Source organism: Lynx canadensis, chromosome D4, assembly GCF_007474595.2.
Source record: "Lynx canadensis isolate LIC74 chromosome D4, mLynCan4.pri.v2, whole genome shotgun sequence".
NCBI classification, from domain to species: Eukaryota; Metazoa; Chordata; class Mammalia; order Carnivora; family Felidae; genus Lynx; species Lynx canadensis.
Window position 1 is genome coordinate 46,194,318 of NC_044315.2, and position 20,106 is coordinate 46,214,423.

General features: G+C 40.5%; 1 long non-coding RNA gene across 5 annotated transcripts in view; it reads left to right on the forward strand.

Annotated features, from left to right (window-relative positions):
* The window catches only part of LOC115500105, a 52,732-nt gene that overhangs the window by 21,058 nt on the left and 11,568 nt on the right, over positions 1 to 20,106 (forward strand). For all 5 annotated transcript variants that reach the window (XR_003964392.1, XR_003964394.1, XR_003964395.1 and 2 more), the window contains one exon: positions 18,043 to 18,085. This is a non-coding gene — a long non-coding RNA (uncharacterized LOC115500105). The remainder of the gene's footprint in view (positions 1 to 18,042; positions 18,086 to 20,106) is intronic.

Consider the following 20,106-nt stretch of genomic DNA (forward strand, 5'->3'; position numbering starts at 1 on the left):
GAGAAATGAGTGCATTTTGGTCATTCAACAAATATTCCTTGAACATCAGGCGTGATTCTAGGAACCAGGGATGGAGCAGTGGGCAAAACAAAGTCCCGTCCTTGGGAAAACTTAGGTTTTATTTGGACAAGGGTGACAGTCGACTTGGGTTTCGCTGGATGATTTTTCAGCCTTATGAGGGAGACCTGGAGGCACCTACCAAGATCATAATGGACTAAATTAAAGATTCTTGAACTGTTTGTCTTGAAGAACCGGTTGTTTTTATTTCCAATCCAATGCAGACATACTTTTGGACATATAGAATCTTTTGCTTGGATGATATGGGACTACTAAAGGTTTCTACACACTCTCAATTTTTGTCTTTATCTCACCCAGAGGCCCTTGGGCAACACTGAGTAGCACTGAAATAAAAGACCTCAGAAAATGTCTTGTGGATAGGCTTTCCTAAAGACAAGCCAGTTTCTAATGCAACTTGGCTATGGCAGTCCATTTTCCTTCATTCCATTGGCATTTCCCAGTTGTTCCCCTTCATTCACACAAGAGTACTCAGATTTATAAAAGTTACAGTCCCTCTACCCTTCAAACCTGGTCACCATGGCAGGGGCATGAAAGATGCCAAAGGTGGAAAGTCAGCCTGGGAAACGAATGGGAGTCCAGGCTCTGAACTGGATGGTCTTGGGTTCAAATTTTGGACATTTGCCTGCTAGCTCTGAACCCAGAGTTACGGAGTCTACTGGGAGAGAATATGGATAATCTTCTAAATGAGAGAAAGGCAAAAACAGGGGATGGTCAAAACATATGTTTCTCTCCTTTGTATAATGAGAAATATTAGGTGTTTTCATTTCTGAAGGTCTGAAAATTAATAAATGGTCTAATTTCCCATCTTAAATTCTAATTCAGTTTTTCCTAATACCCAGGTCCCTCGGGCTCTCAGGCATGCTCAGGGCCTCAGGCAAATTACGTCAGAGGAAATTGCTGTTCACTTCAAGGAAAGTTTCAGATCTTTCTGAGAAACAGCTTTCCTGTTAAGGACACAATAATGATATATGGTGGTGATACCATTGCAATGTATAAATGTATCAAATTAACACACTGTGCACCTTAAACTAACATATGTCAATTATACCTCAATTAAAAAATTATATACATGTTTTAGTGTTGTTGAGAGTATTAGATTAATCAATGTTTGTAGAGCCCCTAACCCAGAGCCAGGAGTATTTGAAGCACTTGATAAACATTAGCTGTTATCTTAGAAACAAGAGTTGAAAAAGTAGTTACTGGTTTGCATGTATGATTTACTTTTACATCTAGAGTTTCTAAATTCAGGATTCCCCTATACACTTCCCAAAAAGTATTTCCTTAATTCCTTTTCCCTTCTGATTCTCATACAAAAAGAAAAGGCGAACCGGTATAGGATTGTTTCTTTGGGGTTTAGTCAACATTTAAGTTTTGAATTAGCCTCTGTGGACCCCACTTTCTCTTTCCCTTATGGCTTGCACTTAGAATTTAGTTACAGGTCCTCTTAGGCTTTAAGGAGATAAAGAAGACATGTCCCTGAAAGGCAACCTGGGGCCACTGAGGTGCTTGACAGGAGGAATGCTTTGAGGAGCCAGAGAGCCAGTTTCTGTAAGCAAACAGGGTGCCCTTTCATAGGAGTCTCAGCTCTTTCTGGACCCAAATAAGGTCATTTCAGTTTTCCTCTCCAGGCAGAAGCAAGCCCAGTCTGTGGCCATTCATCACTTCGTTTGGAAATTGTTTTGGACTCTCAGATACAACTATGTCTGAAATCAAGATTAAGGCTTATGAATCTTTGGTGAATAAGATGGAAGAGAGTGCTGAAAATTCCCCGACCTACCTTGAAAGGTTAACCTGGGGAGAGATTGTTTTCTGGGTTAGGTTGATCTTTCCAGGTGTTTTGCGGAAGCCTAGGGAGCCAGTCGGCGAGTGTGAGTCATCTGGCTGCGGTTAGATTAGAAATTCCTACAACACGATATAGGAGTCCAGCAGTGGAGGCAGGGAAAGTGAAGGGAAGCGGACCTCTAGGCTTTTGTCACTACCCCCATCCCTTGGTGGCCCATTTTCCTGCTTAAGTTTTGGGCAGGTGCAGATAGAGGCACGTGTTTTCTAAATCTTTTCTTTCTCCTTTCCTTTTCTGGTCTCTTTCCCCCACCCTCCCCTCCCTTTCCTGACTCTTTAAAGCCAGGGCAAGGACTTATTTCTGTTGAATGTGTCAAAGATCATAATCAGAAGATTGATTCTGTGTGTGCATAAAAATGGTTAAAAGAGGGAGAAAATGGAAGAGGAGAGACAAAAGAGGGGAGATGGGGAAAAAGACTGGAAAGGAGAAGGGGCCTGCGGGAAGGTGAGGAGGAAAGGGGACGCCGAGCCCGGAGAGCCCAAGGTGAGAAGTCTGTGTTTGTAGCTTTGCCACCTTGGGACACACTTTGCCAAATCATGCTTTTCTGTTTGCCCATGCCATAACTAAAGAAAACAAGGCACTTGCACCTGCTGTTTCAGGAAAAGGCAATGGCTGCAATTCACCTCATTTAAATTTTAAGATGTTTAAATGTTAGAAACGTGCCAGAGCACCGTTCTCTATGTTTACATTTGCTCAGTAGGAAATTGCCAGGGCTCAGGGGTGCCCAGGGGTTCTGTCCCGTGCAGCGCCCTGCAGAGAGCCAGGCAGTTTGGGCGAGAACACTGTTTGCCCATTCCAGGCCTCCGTGGCCTGTCTTCCCTAGGCAGGGTGATACAGACCCTAATTGAAAATGAAAAGGAGCAGCTTAAATGCCGCTTTCTTGACAGAACTCCCTTTCATTTACAGAGGTCGTTTGTTCCCGTTGAACTACTCAGTACCACCCTATCCCTAAGAGCCCAGGAGTCAAAGAACCTGGACACATAAGTCAAGTTAGTTCTCAAAAGTGAATATAACACTGTAGGTTAACTCCACTGGAATTAAAAAAAAACAAAACCCAAAGGGCCCAAGTACTTTGTCTCTCATTATTTTTACTCGGGGGACACCTAGCGGCGGTTTCCTGGCTGTGTTCTTCAAAGGCAAATTGAAAGAAACCAGGAAGGATGTAGTGCTGGTGGGGAGGGACCCAGTGGTCTCAAAGCTGGCACCCTGGCAGCCAGGAGTTGCCTTCAGCCTCAAGACAGATCTGCCATGGCCCTGGGTGACTGACGGGCCCTTGCCGGAGTCTGCAGCCAAGTTCCCTCTCCCAACTTCCGCGCTTGCCAACTGAAATTCCCCTTGACCTAATTGTCTCACGAGTGGTCCTTAATGAGTTCATTGTTTATTTGACGCCAATGACCTCTTTATAAGGCTACAGAATGGCCACAATCTGGTCAGTTCATCAACTAATAAACAGTTGATGATGGTCTGCTAAATTTAGGCAGGCATTTCGAGGGGGTTACAAAGACGAGATAAAGATCTGCATGAAAGGGTTTTTTTCTCCCCCTCTTAACCTCTGGTGGCAAAGTGTGCCTTCCCAGCTGTGTCTTTAGAGCCAATGACCTAATCTCTCTGACTTGTCTTTCCCTCATTTGTAAAATGGAGGTGAGTGTGCTTAGTTCCTAAGGTGGTTGTGAAGATTATGTAAAAGGTCGAAGCAGCTCACATAGTCCCTAGTATCTGGTTGATACTAAATAATTGTTAAGCCCCTCCCCTCTCTCTTTACCTAATCCCAGTTGATTCCTAGAAGTTAAACACGTCTCCCTGTGAGGGTTCTCACTTGAAATTCACATCAGGCTCGCCCCAGATTTGTCTTATAAGTCTGTTCTGTGCAATCAAGGTAAATCAACATGGAGTTAGATCTGTAGAGCCAGTTTTCCCATTAGGAGACCAGCATCAAACCGGGATGTTTTAATAGTAAATTCCCGGGCAGTTGTGGTTCGGGATCCAGTCTTTGCCAGGAAGGCTAATGATACCTATTTTTTTTTTTTTTTTTTTTTTGCATACGGCTTAAGTTTAGACTAGATGGTTTCCATGACCTTCACTGCATTTACTATAAACTTCAAACATTTTAATATGACCTTCTGGGAGCCACATAGCTAGTCTCTACCCACTTCTCCAGCTTCATCTTGCACCACTCTTGGCCCCCGCTTATCGTGTTCCTACTCATTAATTTTTAAAACTCTTCCGTAAACCAACGGAGCTCTTTTTAAATTTTCCTTGTGAAATTAGAGCACATGTGTTCTTCCTTTTGGACCCCTTGTTCTCCTACTTTTCATCTGGCTAACTCCCTCCTACTCACTCTTAGGGTTCCACACAATCTGGCTTTGCCAGAGAGTTCTTTCCTGACCCTAATTTCCATTTGCTCTTTTCCCTTATTCTCTCTCCTTATACTACTTCTCAACGCCTACCATAATTTCTAGCTATGTGTTTGTGTTTGTATTTGTTTATTGTCTATGTCCCCTAGAAATGTATGCTCGGTGGAAAGAAGAATATGCCTGTTTTGGTGGTTTGTTTGCTTCCTGTACCTAGCAAGGTGTCTGGTTCACGCAGGGTGCTCATTATTGAATGACCAAAACCAGTCCTGCTAATAAAAAAAAAGGTCCTGGATCATTTCCACACACTAACACACCCAACGTTTCCCTTGACCAAGCTTTTGTTTTGTTCAGCAGCCTTCTGGGGAATCCCCTTTGCCTCAGAGATTATTTCTGGCTGCTGAGTTTCAAATGAACAAAAATTGGCCCCCAAGAAGAATCTTTATCTATCACTCAGAAAATAATTTTTCCCTCCTTAAAACAGGCATTTCAATTGATGTTTCTTATACATCATTTGTGCAGACTTACATTAGTTCAAATTCCAGTGGGACAAATTTATATCACAAGAGAGCTTTGTGTAATGAAAACATCTTTCATTCCCTCAGTTTGTGGGTTGAGAACTAATCCCAAAATACAAGTCTGTTCTTTAGTCAGTAGCTAACACACAAATCCATAGTCCTTGCCCTGCATGTGACTAAGCCTTACCTACTAGTGAACTATTATGGGAGGTATTAAGGTATTTCTATAGTTGATATTCACCTTAAGACTTCCTCACATTATAATTAAAATATGAATCATTTTGTCTTGCTTTGTCTTCCCAGAAAGCAGAGCTTGAAACAAAGACTTGTGTGTAAGTCATTTATTTAGGAAGTAATTCCAAGAGTGAGAAAGCAGGAGAGTGAGACAGGGAAGGTGGGAAATCCCATATGAGGGTGTGTTATTGAAATTGTTACTATGATCAGTGGGGGCCTAGATTCCCCTGAGGCCTCTTGAAAACCTTGGAAGTTCAGATTAGGCAACCTCCAGGTCCAGTAGACCTTTTCAAGGCTTTTATCAGAATTTGTCTTCCAGGTTATCTGGCTATTTCATTCAACTCTCATTTCTGTGCTGTTTCTACTTTCTGGATTGCCTCTACCCTTTTTTAAACTGGGTTAATTCCTGGCTACTATATCTTGTAAACTATTTTATTTTATTTTTATGTTGTAATCTATTTCCTTTCCTTTCCTTTCCATTCCTTTCTATTATATTATATTATATTATATTATATTATATTATATTATATTATATTATTTTTGAGAGAGTGTGAGTTGGGGCAGAGGTTGAGAGAGAGAGAGAGAGAGAGAGAGAGAGAGAGAGAATCCCAAGCAGCCTCCACACTCAGCACAGAGCTCCATCCCACAACCCTGGGATCCTGACCTGAGCTGCAATCAAGAGTCTGATGCTCAACTGACTGAACCACCCATGTGCCCTGATATCTTGTAAACTTCTAATTTCCACTTGTCCTTTAAGATTTAGCTTAGCGGTTCTCCAGATGACCTCTCTCCCTTCCCACCCCCATCTTCATTGCACTCCCAGATCTCCTTGTGCATGACTATTTTAACATTTACTACACTGTACTGTCAATGTGAGTTATTTCCCTCTCCCCCAACCATATTTCTCAAAGGAACATAGCCTGTTTTTCATTAGCATTCATTGCCTTAACACAATACATGTTCAATAAAATGAATGTGTTTTATTTTTTCAACTGGACAGCAAACTCCTCAAGGTTAGACAGTAAGTCTTACTCGGCCCTGTACTTTAGTCTAGCATAATGTCTTTCATAGTACATGCTTTAAAAATATTTGTGTCATGCTGAGGGAAAACCCCTAAAATCTCCTTTGGTCTCTGTAAGAAAATGGGGCTATAAAAATATCTCTGACTCAAGTTGTTGAGCACCTACAGATCACATTTCTATTTCAGAAACTCTGGCTATGAAAACATCAATGACTCAAGTTGCTTGGTGTCTGCAGACAGCATTTCTTTTGTAAATTTTAAACCCAAATAGTGACTCAGGCTGTTTCAATAGAAGTGAGAAATGAGAAACCATGTAGATGATGCACTAGATGAGTCAAATTAAATTTAGAATAAGAAACCAATATTAAAAAAAAACACTTTAATGTTTATTTTTGAGAGAGACAGAGAGAGACTGAGTGTGAGCAGGGGAGGGGCAGAGAGAGAAGAAGACACAGAATCTGAAGCAGGCTCCAAGCTCTGAGCTGTCAGCACAGAGCCTGATATGGGGCTCAAACCTGCGAACCACGAGATCATGACCTGAGCTGAAGTTGGAGGGTTAACTGACTGAGCCACCCAGGTGCCCCAAGAAACCAATTTTGAAATCCTGCTTAGTCATTGCTTGCCTGAGATTTTTTTCTTACAGCATGCAGGGTGCCCACAAAACAAATGATGTGGGTTTGGTGAACCTAAGACAGTGACCTTGTATATTGTAAAATGGAGCGAGTACATTACATTACACAGACTTTTGAATTGATTATGTTACAATGACTTTTATAAAGTTTATTTCACATAGTCCTTCTTAATACTTATTTCCCTTTTCCTCTTTCTATTTTTATAGCCTAGCTTTGGAGGGATCTGAAATGCTTTTATGATACAAACCTATATTACTACTGGTGGGAAGGTAATATATCAAAATTTGGGGGGTCAAACACAAACATCTTTGTGTAAAAATTATTATTCTCTGGAATTTTGACCTGTGCTTTCTCTTTCCTTCCAAGTTTGACTTTTTACTCTCACATAAGTCTGACTTTTGGTCCTTATAGGAAAAATAGTTGTGCATGGTTTAGAGATAATTTGAATTCTTTTAACCGGGGAGACAACTTTATATTCTATAATAAAGTTGAAGCTCATAAAGCAATCCCCAGGAGAAGTAACACGTGAACTTCATTGCACAGGGAGCTGTAAGGGACTGTGTGCATATTTGATAGTGGAGGACGGTTCTGATCTTGTGGATATTAGTTGTTTGAAGATGGTGAAGATAAGCTCTTAAGCTCCAGCCCAAATCGTGACAGCCAATAAATAATAAATAAATAAATAAAAGGAGAAGTTCTCAAGAAATAAATAGATTTCTTTATCTTTTGTTGAGGAGTAATTCAAATTAACAATCCTTTCAAAAGTCAAATGTTTCTGGGAGGATTAAGTGTTGGGCTGTGTGTGTGTGTGTGTGTATGTGTGTGTACGTGCACCAGCATGTTTCGATGCGTACTGCTGGGAGAGAACTATAACTCCTCTTTATCTTAATGCCAGTTGACTTAAACACAGATACATATGCATGAATGCATGCGCGTATCTATTTTATTATCTAGCCGAATTCAGCCATTTTGCAGGAATAGCCCTTTTAGGCAAGGTCTGGGTGGGGAGGAGGAGACAGAATTTTGGGGCATGGAACACCTCAAGAGGAAGGCGTGCCTGGTTGCCTTCATGCTGAGGGCTTTCAGAAAGCTTAAGGATATGTACGTGCACCCTTATGTACAAGGCGTGATCGAATCCCAGCCACTTGCCAGCTGTGTGACTTGGGTAAATCGTGTAATCTTCCTAGGGCTTGGGGTGTTTTCTCATTTGTAAGATGTGAATCGTAATAGAAAAATCACATAGGACTGTCGTGCTAATTAGATGAGATTAATGGAAGATGCTTAGGGCATAAGCACTCAGTAAATACTAGTCCCAGCCCTCCTCCCTGTCTTCCTCGTCCTTGTTTGTCCTCTTCCTTGTCTCCTTTTACTTCATTTCCTCCTTGATCCCCTGGTGGGTAGAAGACAAGAATGCACCAGGAAATGCAAGACACCAGAAAAAGAGGGCAGACAAGCATCACAGATAATTCCGGTGAGTCGTAGTTTTTCTCTCTCTGTCCCCCCTGTCCGTCCTCTGTCCTGACGTGGAGGAGGCTGCAGGGACCACAGAGTTCTCTAGTCTGAGACTCTTAGCCCCATGTAGCCATGAGCCGTTGGTTACCATAAGGGCTGTGGAAAGGTGCTGGCGGCACGTCACCTACGGGGATGAAAAGGTGAAAATGATCACCTCTGAGGCACCTGGTTCTCTAGACGACCCCTTTTGCCCTTGCCCGAGGGAAATAGACCTGGTTGTGAGCATCCCTGGGCTCGCTCTACCCTGGAACCTGTGTGCGGAGGGAGAGAGGAGAGGGAGAGAGGAGTCTCAGCTCCCGTTTGTTCACAGCATAACCATTCATGCATCCTGTGCGGACTGTCTGGCTTTCTGGTCCATGAGCACCGACACTCCAGCCAAAACAGTTACAGCCAATAGCTGGTGAGCACTCACGCCGCGCAGGTGCCCTTACAAGCACATTCTCATAACCTCCTGATGTGGGAGACGCTATTATTACCCCAGTCTGACAACGGTGAAACCAAGACACACAGAATTAAAAGAAGCAGAATCAAGATGAAACCACACCATTCTGGCTTCAGAGCCTCCTTCTTAACCACTGGCCCCTCAGGGCCCCTGCTGTACTCAACTCCTCTTGGCCTTCCCATCTGTGCTTATGAGCCGTGTCAAGGCTGTGATTTCTGTAAGGCAGGCCTTTTCCCTTGATTCTTCACTTGGATGCTTCCTGCTATTCTTAAAAGTTAATTCAGGCAATAAATACTTATTACACTCTATTGTATTTAATCACTTATTTCTCTCCTCCAGCAGACCGTGAGGTCTTGTTTCCTGTCCCTAGCCAATTGCACAGGGCATGGTACAAAGGAGGTGCTGAACAAGGTCTGTGGATCCAAAGAATGAATTGTGTATTGGGTTGAATTTTTTTTTTTTTTCAGGATATGAGTGTGTAGACATATCCAGCTACATAGGGTTGTCATAAACCTTGAGGATCCCAATGAGCTGAAACACTTCACAGCTTCTATTTATGGTGAAGAGGCTAACAATTCCCCGGGTGGTAGCTTGCTTTTTCCAAGGAAAAGAAGGAACCGGCAGCTTTAGGCAATGATTTCCAAGTCGTGTTTACGGTGTGAATTTTGATTGGCTGGCACTAGGTGGCGCTAAGGAGCCTCGCAGGGAAGCTCGGACATGAACTACAACGCCTCAGACTGTGCTGTAAATAATTTGAAAGATTGTTATTTTTTAAGATTTGTAAGTGGGTGCATTATTTGAGCCAGACATTTATTCTCCAATTCATTTTGTCCACTGGTTGTCTTATTTTTCAAATGGGAAGATCTGATACTTTATTTCTTCAAGTTTCCCAGTAACTTAGTTTTCAAAATTCAGGTCAAGGCTCTAGTTGTGTAATTCAGACTCAACATCTCTGATCTTTCTCTGCCTCAACCCCCAACCCCACCTTTTTTTTAGTATAGTGTGGTTGCAGACGCCAAAGTTCTGGCTTTTTTTTTTAAGGCTCTGGACTAAGGAGCTTTCTTTCCTTTTGTTTTTCTTTCCCCCCCTTCCCTCCCCACTCTCCTTCCCGCTCCCTCCTCCTCCTCCTCCTCTTTCTTTTAGCATTTTTGTAGGTCAAAACAGTGAATACTGGCAATTTCAGTTGGTTCAACCTAATAGTTCTGACTCTGCCTTTGACTTGCCTTATGACCTTGGTAATTCACCTATTCCCTTTAGGCCTTACTGTTTTCATCTGTTAAATGGCAGGAATGGGCATTTCAAGTCATATTGACTTGAAAGACCTTTTTCATTTTGATGTTTCATAATTTTGACCCCTAAAATCTCCTGTTCTGTGTCATCAACTGGTTCTTTATGTCTTTGCCTAGCGTGTGTTCTGGACTTTTATTAGCTGTTGGTTAATTGTGGACTTTTAGACATTTATTAATTATGGAGACAGGAGACCTAAAGTGTGCCCTGTTTATTGCCCCGAGTTTATTGTTACTTTCCTGGAATAAGTTCTTTACAGGGTGCAAAGTCTTGGTTAAACCTCTTTAGTCCAATTAAAGGAATACAATAATAGAAACTTATGTTTCATTATAGTATCAATCTAATTTCTCCCTTTATAATTAGTTTAGTGAGGCAGCTTATGTGGCATCTAATTACTTCTGTGATGATCTCCTTGCAGAAAATTTTACTCTGGAAATTTTAATCTTTCTAGTAAGATTATTACACAGGAAAGTTGAACCAAACCTCAATTTCTTATAGTGTCATTCATCCTGAGTGGGATGCTGAACCACGTCAGTTCTGAGAGCTTTCCATAATTCTAATCCAATTAATAGATTTTTATAGCATTTCTCTATGATACTAAATTGGTAAAAACCAGAAGATGAGTCTCCAATGGTTAACTTGTAGGTGTTTGTAAATGAGAATAATACCACCTGCTAGAACAATAATTCCCCCAATTAACTTTCTTGACCCATAAATCCTGAGCAAACTCCTTAAGAAAATAATGTGATGGTTAAATACCTTAAGAAACACTGCATAATATATATGGAGTTTCATAGTGAATAAGATGTTAAAGCTTCTGAGAATACCAGCAGTACTCATTCTTATTTGGCTTTTAACTACCAGTCCCAAATTTCTATGACTCTTTTTTCCCGTAATATTGTGCAAAGCTCGGGATCCATGGAACATATCGTATGCTTATTTTCTCTGATTAAAATTTTCCCCAAGGCAGGTGTTTATATTAACTTTCTATTACAGCCAGTATTTAACTTTAGGACCAAGAAAGAATATGCAGAATTTAACTACTCTTTGACTTTATTTACTTAGCAGTAAATAAAAGTGAAATTATCACTGGAAATTGTATTTTGGAATTGTAGTTTCTTCTATTTTGAGGGAGAGTTTTATGTCCAAAATTCTTGCTACTAGTAGACCAGATAGATTTGTCTTCTACTCTAAACATGATGGAGGAAGCACACTATTCTGGGCCAAAGCCATTAAATAACTAATCCATGTTTTCCATTTCCCTGATGCAAAAACCTTGTTGCTTGTATCTCATGGAAATGGTTCTTATTGTCATGTAATATTTCTGAATATAAATCCTGATTCTGTGCTGTGTGCCTTTTCTCAAGTTAACTAACCTCTCTGTGCCTCATTTCCCTCATCTGTAAAAGGATATAATTTTAGTATCTATGTTTTGAGGTTGTTGCAAGGATCAGGTAAATGAATGCACAGAAGCACTTGGAGGTCTGCCTAGAAGGCCTTCCATGATGTGAGCTCTTACAGTTAACGCTTGTGATGCTATGTTTAGGTGGTGATGGAGAGATGATGCGTCAACCTCTCCTCACACTTCCAAGAAGTAGGTGAGTCCTAGGCTCTGTATAATCAAGGCAAGGATTTCTGGATCATATTTTTTTCTTTGATCAAAATTTTATTTTGCCTTCTCTTCTGTATTTTTTAAAGTTTTATTTAATTAATTTGAGAGAGAGAGAGAGACAGAGAGAGTAAGAGTGTATGAGCAGAGGAGGGGCAGAAAGAGAGAGAAGGAGAGAGATAATCCCAAGCCCTGATGCAGGGCTAGATCTCATGAACCGTGAGAACATGACCTGAACCGAAATCAAGAGTCAGACGGTTAACCAACTGAGCCACCCAGGTGCCCCTTCTCTTCTATATTTTTAAGATAAATTGTTTATTCATTTATTCATCCCATATAAATATGAAATGAGTGGCTGCTGTTTCCTAGGCACTTGTGCTAATTATTGTAGATACAGTGTTGATCTAATTACTGATGGTCTCCCTCCTTGTGGGCTTCAGAATTCTAGAAGGACAAGCAAGGAGCACCTGGGTACTATGAGAAGAGAAGTGAGGGGGCAAATAGGAGTTGTCCAACTTGGGCAGGGAGCTTATGGGACTTGTTGTGGAGGATGTGACATCCAAGTTGAAATCTTAAAGGTTAATCCGAGATAGCCATCTGGTAGGTGACAGGAACAACTTATGTGATGGTGACAGGGTGGAAGCCATATTCAGAGAACTGATAGATATTCCACAGGGCAGAAGGACAGACTGAAAGGTTGGGAAGGTGTGTGCTGAGTGATGAGGCTAGGTGTAGTTCTTTCACATTAATTAGGGCTATTGTGAACTCTACAGTAGAGTGATAATCTGATCAATTGTTTCCTATCATAGCTGGTAAGAGATTGTCATCAGAAAACCTTCCAGATGACAGGACGTACTTTTTTCAAGGTACCAATTTTTGGTATAGTGTTTCATAATCATGCTGCTGCCTGACATCTATAATGTCAGGGATTGGTTTGGAGGCCAGTGTACATAAATCAGTAACTTTGAGGCTTGCTTACTAGGGTTCAGCAAAGCTGGCCACAGGATGAAGTCATTCGTGGTGGTGAGCTGAGAGAAAGCAGCTGGCCCAAGCTTAGCTCTGTGCCTAGAATGAGGAAATGGCAAAAGCCCTCAGATGATGTTGCTGTGAAGGGAATTGAAGGGAATCAGAAAGATTTGATCTCCCAGATGCCTTCCTGCTGAGAGAGGCTTTAGGGTATCACAAAATCACACATGGGCTCCGTTGGTATTTTCACTAAAGAGATAATTTCCGTTCTTATTAACCTGAGACAGGAGTTGAAAATTGCTTCGGAGTCTGACTCGTTGCCTGTTTTTATTACTTTTTAATGTTTTATTTTCTCTATGCCCAACTTGGGGCTCAAGCCATGACCCTGAGACCAATAGTCACATGCTCTACCAACTGAGCTGGCCAGGCACGCCTGTTAGCCTGTTTTTAAAAACAAACACACTGACCCTGAGTTTAGTCACTTGCAGCAGATGGCCTCACCCCACTTCCTAGTATTGTAACCGTTATGAAAGATCAATTCATAACGAAACCTATTTCTCTTGACCATCGTGTATGATCATGCCCGGGTGGAATATAGTCACAATGAAAGTAACTGCTTTTCTCTCTTTTCCCACAACTGAATTGTAGATACTCTTCTCTCTTATGTTGGTATATTACTTTGAAATGGTCTTGCTTGGATCATCAAACTTAACTCCTTGCAGAAAATTCTGCTGTAGCACTACAGACCCTTTCAGTAGTGAGTCTTTACTTGTTACTATTAAAACATGGGACTGACATTTCCTGAATGTGTCCTGCAAAACATCTGCTAATAATTATAAGCTCCTGGCAATGACTCTCCATTCTCATGGTGCTGTGACCTCCCTCTCTAGGCATCTCTTTCCTAATTTCTTCTGCATTCTTTTTATCGTGCAGTGATGATGTGAAAGGTTTTATCCCATTTTGGGTTTTGGAAGGAAGACAGCCTTTCTAATTGAGCCTAAGTTGAAAGGATCACCTCATTGCAACACTCCCAATTTATTTCCATTAAATGAAACTTCTGGCTGCCATAGCTCTGAATGGTATTGAAGCTCCTAAGTCCATTCATCTTTTCAATAAACACTTAACGAGCACTTTCTGTTTGCTAGACATGGTTATGGCACTTGGCGTATATCTGTGGACAAAACTGACAATGATACCTGTTCTCCTACAGCTTATTTTCTAAATAAGAGGACAAGAAAATGCACACTAAATGCAATAAATCTAAAAAGTTCTACTTTAAAGGTCTAGAAGAAGGGTACATGCAAGTATATTCTAAATTTGAAAATACAATCTTTATATTGAGAGGTTAAAATGGAATTCACAAAATTATATAAAATATTTCAGTCCTTGAATCTGCCTAGGAATGGGCTTCCATATGCAAATTCCCTTGATTGTCTTAAACTATCTCAGTTTGTCCAAATCAGGATCCAAACAAACCCCTTGCTGATTTGGTTATTTCACCGAAGTCTTTTGCCAATTTCCTTTACTCTGGAATAATGCCTTTTCCTCACTCCCTTTTTTCTGTGGTTTGGTTTCAGTTGTCCTGTAGATGACTTCGCTGGCTAGAGCAGATGCCCCTAGTGCTTTGAATGCTTTCCTTTGGCACTCACTGTGCCCAAGTGACCTGACACAATGGCTTCCAAGAAAAGGCCACTGTGACTCTTCGGGCTTTCTGGCCTCTCTCCACCACCAGCTATGCATGAGCTAATAATGCCACTCCCTCTTCCCCCAGCAGTCTTCAACCAAATGATTGAGGAAAGTAGATAAATGATTCAACTTCTTAACCTTTGGGATAACTCGGAGATACAATCTACTCTTTTGAACTTCCGTAGTCGGACTGAACCCCAGTTACTTGCAGCCATTACCTGCTCAATAATACTCCAGTTGGTGGCTTCCTTTCTTTCTCTGGCTTGTTTTGCTTCCTCATTTCTCTGCCAATGATATCCCACAAATAAACCATAAACCTGTCTCGAGGTCTGCTTTGGGGAGAACCAGCCTAAGGTAGCCACAATCTAAATTTGGTTAAATAGTTCTTGTTATATCATTTAATCTACTATTAATCTATTTCTATAAATTAGAAGTTAGAACTAAAGTTGTTTCTTTGGTTTCTTTTTTGTTTTTTGTTTTGGATTCAGTGGTTTTTTTGGGGGAGGGAGGAAGGTCAAGGATTCTTCGTAGACAGTGCTGAGTACATCATATCACATCACATCAAGAGTCAAATTATCTTTAGTAATCAGTAAATTGGATGATGAAGGTGTGTTATTCTCATCAAACGTAATGCCTAATGGTTTTAAGATCCATTGGTGACCATTGCCTGAATCCATTATTTCATTAGGGATTGTAAAATGATGGTTTTCTTAGTTCTATTATCTGGAGAAGAAAGCCCCAGGCAGAGAGAGCAGTATGTGCAAGGACAGAGATGTGAGGCCAAGTATATTATGATTAGGGAAATAAAGTATGCTTAGTTTGCAAGGTGCATTGGGAATCAGTGGGAGATGGATCTAAAAAGGTAGGTAAGACTTTTTTTTTATATAATGTTAAGGACTTAAGATCTTGTACTAAAATTAATTGATTGACACTGAGAGATTTTAAATGTGTCCATCAGCATGAACATATTTTTTTGGAGTGATCACTGTTAATATTGTGAAACATAGATTGGTGATTGGTGAGAGTAGCTAAGAAGATGTTGCCATGGTCAGAGGTAGTGGGGAGGGGAAAGATAAGTTATATACTTAAGACCATAGACTCAGTGGGGCTGACTGACGGATTAAATTTGGGGCAAGGGAGAGGAGAATCCTTTCCTGCTGGGACAAATGGTTTGATAATTGTGTCCTTCATAAAGATATGGAATGTGGCAAGAGTAGAAAATCTTATGAAGCAAATAACTGAGTTTGGCTCTGGACGTATCAGGGGATTATGGTACACACAGATGTAAGTGTCCAACTGGGCGATAACTGCCATTTGTGTAGGAATTCAGGAGGAAGGTTAGAGGTGGAGATAAAGATTCAGTAGTCATCAAAAGATAGTTAATGGTTGAAACCATTAGAACAGATAAGATCATTTAGTAAAGTGTGTGGAGAAGGGAAGAAATGAATTGAAAGAAGGCAGTTCAGGGTATATTCCTGAGCAGTGACACAAACGTTTAAAAGAGTTAGGCAAGAATTTGAGAGTAGAGAGAGAATCTCAAAGAAGACTCAAAGGTTTCAGATGTTCACAATATGGTGATAACAGGAGTCAGATGTTGGAAATGTTAGGAAGGTTTGCATGAGATGTTGCAGAGAGACCAGGCACGAGAGGACTGAAAAGCTCCCAGTGAATTTTTTATAGAGTTAGCTCATTATATTAGTAAGGATAGTTCTGATGGTGTGGTGATAATGGAAGCCCTGATACAGTGAGTTGAAGGGTGAATGAGATGTGATGACATAGAAACAATGGATGCTACCTACTCACAAGAAAGTTTGGGTGAAGATTTGGGAAAGCTTTCATTCTCCCCTCCTCCCTTCTTGCCTTTCTTCCCTTTCCTCCCTCCCTCCCTCCTTCGTCTCCTCTCCTCTCTGCTCCTCTCCTGTCTTTCTTTTCTCTTCTTCCTTTTCCCCTTCTCCCCTTTCTCCTTATTCTTCCTCCTCTTCTTCCTTTTCTTCTTCATCTTTGCCACTCCTCCTCCTTGTTCTCCTTTTCCTTCTCCTTCTCTCTCTCTCTCTCTCCTCACCCCTTCACCTCTTTCTTCCTCCCTGTCTCTCCTGACTACACTACTGACTAGTGCTGAGGGTAATAAGCCATTAGCGGCAGAAGTATCTGAATGAGAAAGTTTCCTGAGGATCCAGGATTCAGAGCACAGGTGGGAATCTGTTTCCTTCTTTGTAAAATACAGGGTAGCACTAATATTACACTGTTATCATAAAAACTGAGTGGAGTTAAAAGTGGGGAGAAGGATTTTCCTACAGGAAAGTCGTGTATCAATGTTAGTCATCAGCACCATTGCGAGAGCAATCTGTCCCTCTAAAGACAAGCATTAAGTTGGAGAACTCCTTTTCCTTATAGTTAATCGGCAAACACTTTCTTTTTTAAAGCTCCTAGGTTTGAGTTAGGGAGATGGTTTTCAGGTTCTCTGAAGTTTCATGTACAGGCAAGGAAGGAAATGCCTTAATCCAAAACGACTTCGTTTGGTGCGGTTAACTTTAGTCCATGAGTGCTTGAATAGTGTTGAGCTGAGGCAATGCAGACAGCTTTATTAATCAGAATCTTTATTACGGTCATGCTTTCTTTGCTGGGGAAGCAAGGAGCCTATATTTTTAAAAATTCATTAAAATGTCAGGATGCATCAATCAGAGAAATCATTTCAAGAATCTCTTAATCTTGAAAATAGGGTGAAAAGAACCTTCATACTCATTTCTTTGTGCCGACAAGTAAGAGCTGAGTGGAGCAATGTCATGAGTTAGAGCCCAGATTATATACACTGGCTGAGGAACGATTATGGGCTGATTCAGTTCAATGCATAATTTGTCATCATCACTTGAAATTAACGATCCAACCCAAAGTTTAAAACAGTACTTAACATAAGGGAAGAGTAGCTTTTGATGATTGTTTGCCAATTTGTCCTTTACAGGACGCAAGGCATATGAAAAATACAATTTTTACAGAAGCTTTGATAGGCCTGAAATCCTCACTCTTGTTTAGCCAAAGGTAGTTCTCACTACCTTTGCCTTAGATCATCTTGAGGGCCTGACAGAAATGAATTCCCTACCCAGAAAACTGCTCATATTTACAAATATTTTATATGTGATCTTGGAACATTCCTGATATACTTTCTCCCCTGAAGTTCATGGGTTTCAGGTTATGCACTGCTAATTTGGATGTTCAGTGTCCAAAGACAGTCATCCGAAGGACAATTCAGCCAAAGTCAGATTCTTAACCAACAGAGCCATCCAGGTGGCCTTGAAGGACAATTCAACTTTTAATCTTGAGTTTGAGTCTGGATATCACATTAAGCTGTATTACATTGTTTAAAAAAGGGGTCTGAACCTCAAGGGATGGTGTGATCAATCCATTGGCTTTCACACTGGAACGTATCTGCTCATACTTAGTCATTCTGAGAAGACCAAGCAGTCTCTCAACTCAAAATTTGTTTGAAAAACTTCATAAATGAGAAGAAAACACTCTCTAGAAAGTTCAGTGTTGGCATTAGAATGATGTCCAAGAAGCATACAGCCATAGGATTCATGGAATTCATATTTCCCTGCCCGTGCTACCTCCCACTTGGACAATGAGCACCTGAACCCTCCATCTGACAAGCAACATGAGGGTTTTGGATTAGAGAAGGCGGCACTGTGTTTGTTCTCAGGGATGCGTTTTCTGTTTCTTGGTGCATATTCTCTAATTCAGGAATTTACTTTCTACTTTGTGCGTCAAAATAAGTCCAGACACTTGATGCCTTGATTTTATTTTCAAAATTCCTTTAAAAAACAAACAAACAAACAAACAAACAAACAAAAAACATGCCTTTTCTTCATCAGGTCTGATCAACACCATCTGAAGTTTGGCTCAGGGGAATTGAGGGTGAGTATATTCCTAAAATGACTTATGCGTCTGGGAGCCTTGTACCATTTTAATTTTTTTTTTCAACGTTTATTTATTTGTGGGACAGAGAGAGACAGAGCATGAACGGGGGAGGGGCAGAGAGAGAGGGAGACACAGAATCGGAAACAGGCTCCAGGCTCTGAGCCATCAGCCCAGAGCCTGACGCGGGGCTTGAAACTCACGGACCGCGAGATCGTGACCTGGCTGAAGTCGGACGCTCAACCGACTGCGCCACCCAGGCGCCCCATCCTTGTACCATTTTAAAGTAAACATATGTGGTCTTATTAGAAGACACTCCTAATGGCAGCCAGTTTGCTGGCCCACATTATTGTGGCATTTAATAATTCACAAAATGCTCTCATATTTATGATTTGTATTTTGAATAAAGGGCAAGCATTACTACGTCAAACTCATAGGTGAGGGAACAAGGCTTATGAATTGTTGAGACTCGAAAGCTGAGATTCACCCTAGGCTCTCAGCTTTGATTTGGATGCATAAGGTCTCAAATGTTTTTTTTAAAAATCTATTTTGTTTCTTGAGACTTATGTTGGTAAATTGAATGATTATTTTAAGCATATAACTATTTAACTATTTGTCATTGTGACTTAACATCAACTTGGGTCCAGTCCTGGTCATATTTCAGTCCTGTGAGTAGTTAACCACCTATCCCTTGGGTAGATTTTAAGCCAGAACTAGTCTGAATTCTACTTCCAAATTGGTTCATCTCATAAAGAAAGTAGTTCTTTTGTTTTTTTTAATGATATCTCTATGAATTACTGCTTCTGTTTGATGTCAGTTTTTCAGAAGAACAATTCATCCATGAAAGGTCATTTCACATCAGCCTTCTAAAAGTGTAACCTTAATTTTGTATGAGTTGCTTATATAGAAGATTGTAGTTATAATAAAAACCCCTTGCCAGGAATACCAGAGAGAATGCCTCTTGCTCACACACGGTGTCAGGTCTATGTTCCTAGTGCCTCACAGAGTGCGTGGCACTGGGTGAATATCTGCTTAGTTGAATATTTCAAATGACGCAACATAGGTTTTATGGAAGTAAAATTTGAATCAAGAAGTCATTTCCCAAAGTTCCTAAATTTTACTGAAATCCTTATCTCCATAAAGGAGAAAAGTCCTAAACTGGAAAAGCATGAAAACTATAAAATGATAAAACTTAGTCAATCCTAGTGTTGTGCATGGAACGGGACTAGAACAAGGTGGAAGGAAGCTCACCAAACACACGCATGTGCTAGGCGCTCAGCCAGACTTCTCCATGAACATGAAAGTCAAGACCTCTTTCATTTGTACGTCTTTGCTTCTAAATGTTGACTGACTGCCTTTGGATTAAATATATTTTTGTTGTTGTATGGTAAAAAAAAAAAAAACACAACAGAATAGTTGTAATGCTGACAGTGGAAAATGCATGCTTCCTTGGTCTTAACAGCTCGAGTACTACCTTTCTCTCAATTTTATGTAGGTTAGAGCTGTATCCTTCTTCTATATCATTAAGCACTAGTTGCCCAATTACAGTGCTTTGGGACACTGTTAAAATGGTGCCCGAGGCTTTTCAGCAAATTCAGCTTTAAAGCAAATGATCCCTGTAGCCAAAATTATTTACTAAACACAGTACAGAGTTTCTTCTAGAGAGATTATTTAAGGCCTATTACCCTTGCTAGATCCTTATATTACAAAATACTTGGGTACTTAACCAGGCTGTTGCCTCTTCTCATGAGGCCTTTTTTTTTCCAACACCAAAATGTAAAAGGAACATTATATATTTGAGTAGATTTGAGTAGATATTCTTAATCTGAAAGCAGTTTCCTTTATTTCAGGACATTTTCAAGAGAAATAGGGAGTTGTTCTATATCAGGGAATTATTTATAAATACAGAATTAATGGTTTATTTTTAAAAATATTCTTTTTGTGTTAAAATGTACAGAGCTATGTAAGCGATAAAGGATTTGAATGTGCCCTAAATCATTGCATTATTGATTTAAAAAAAA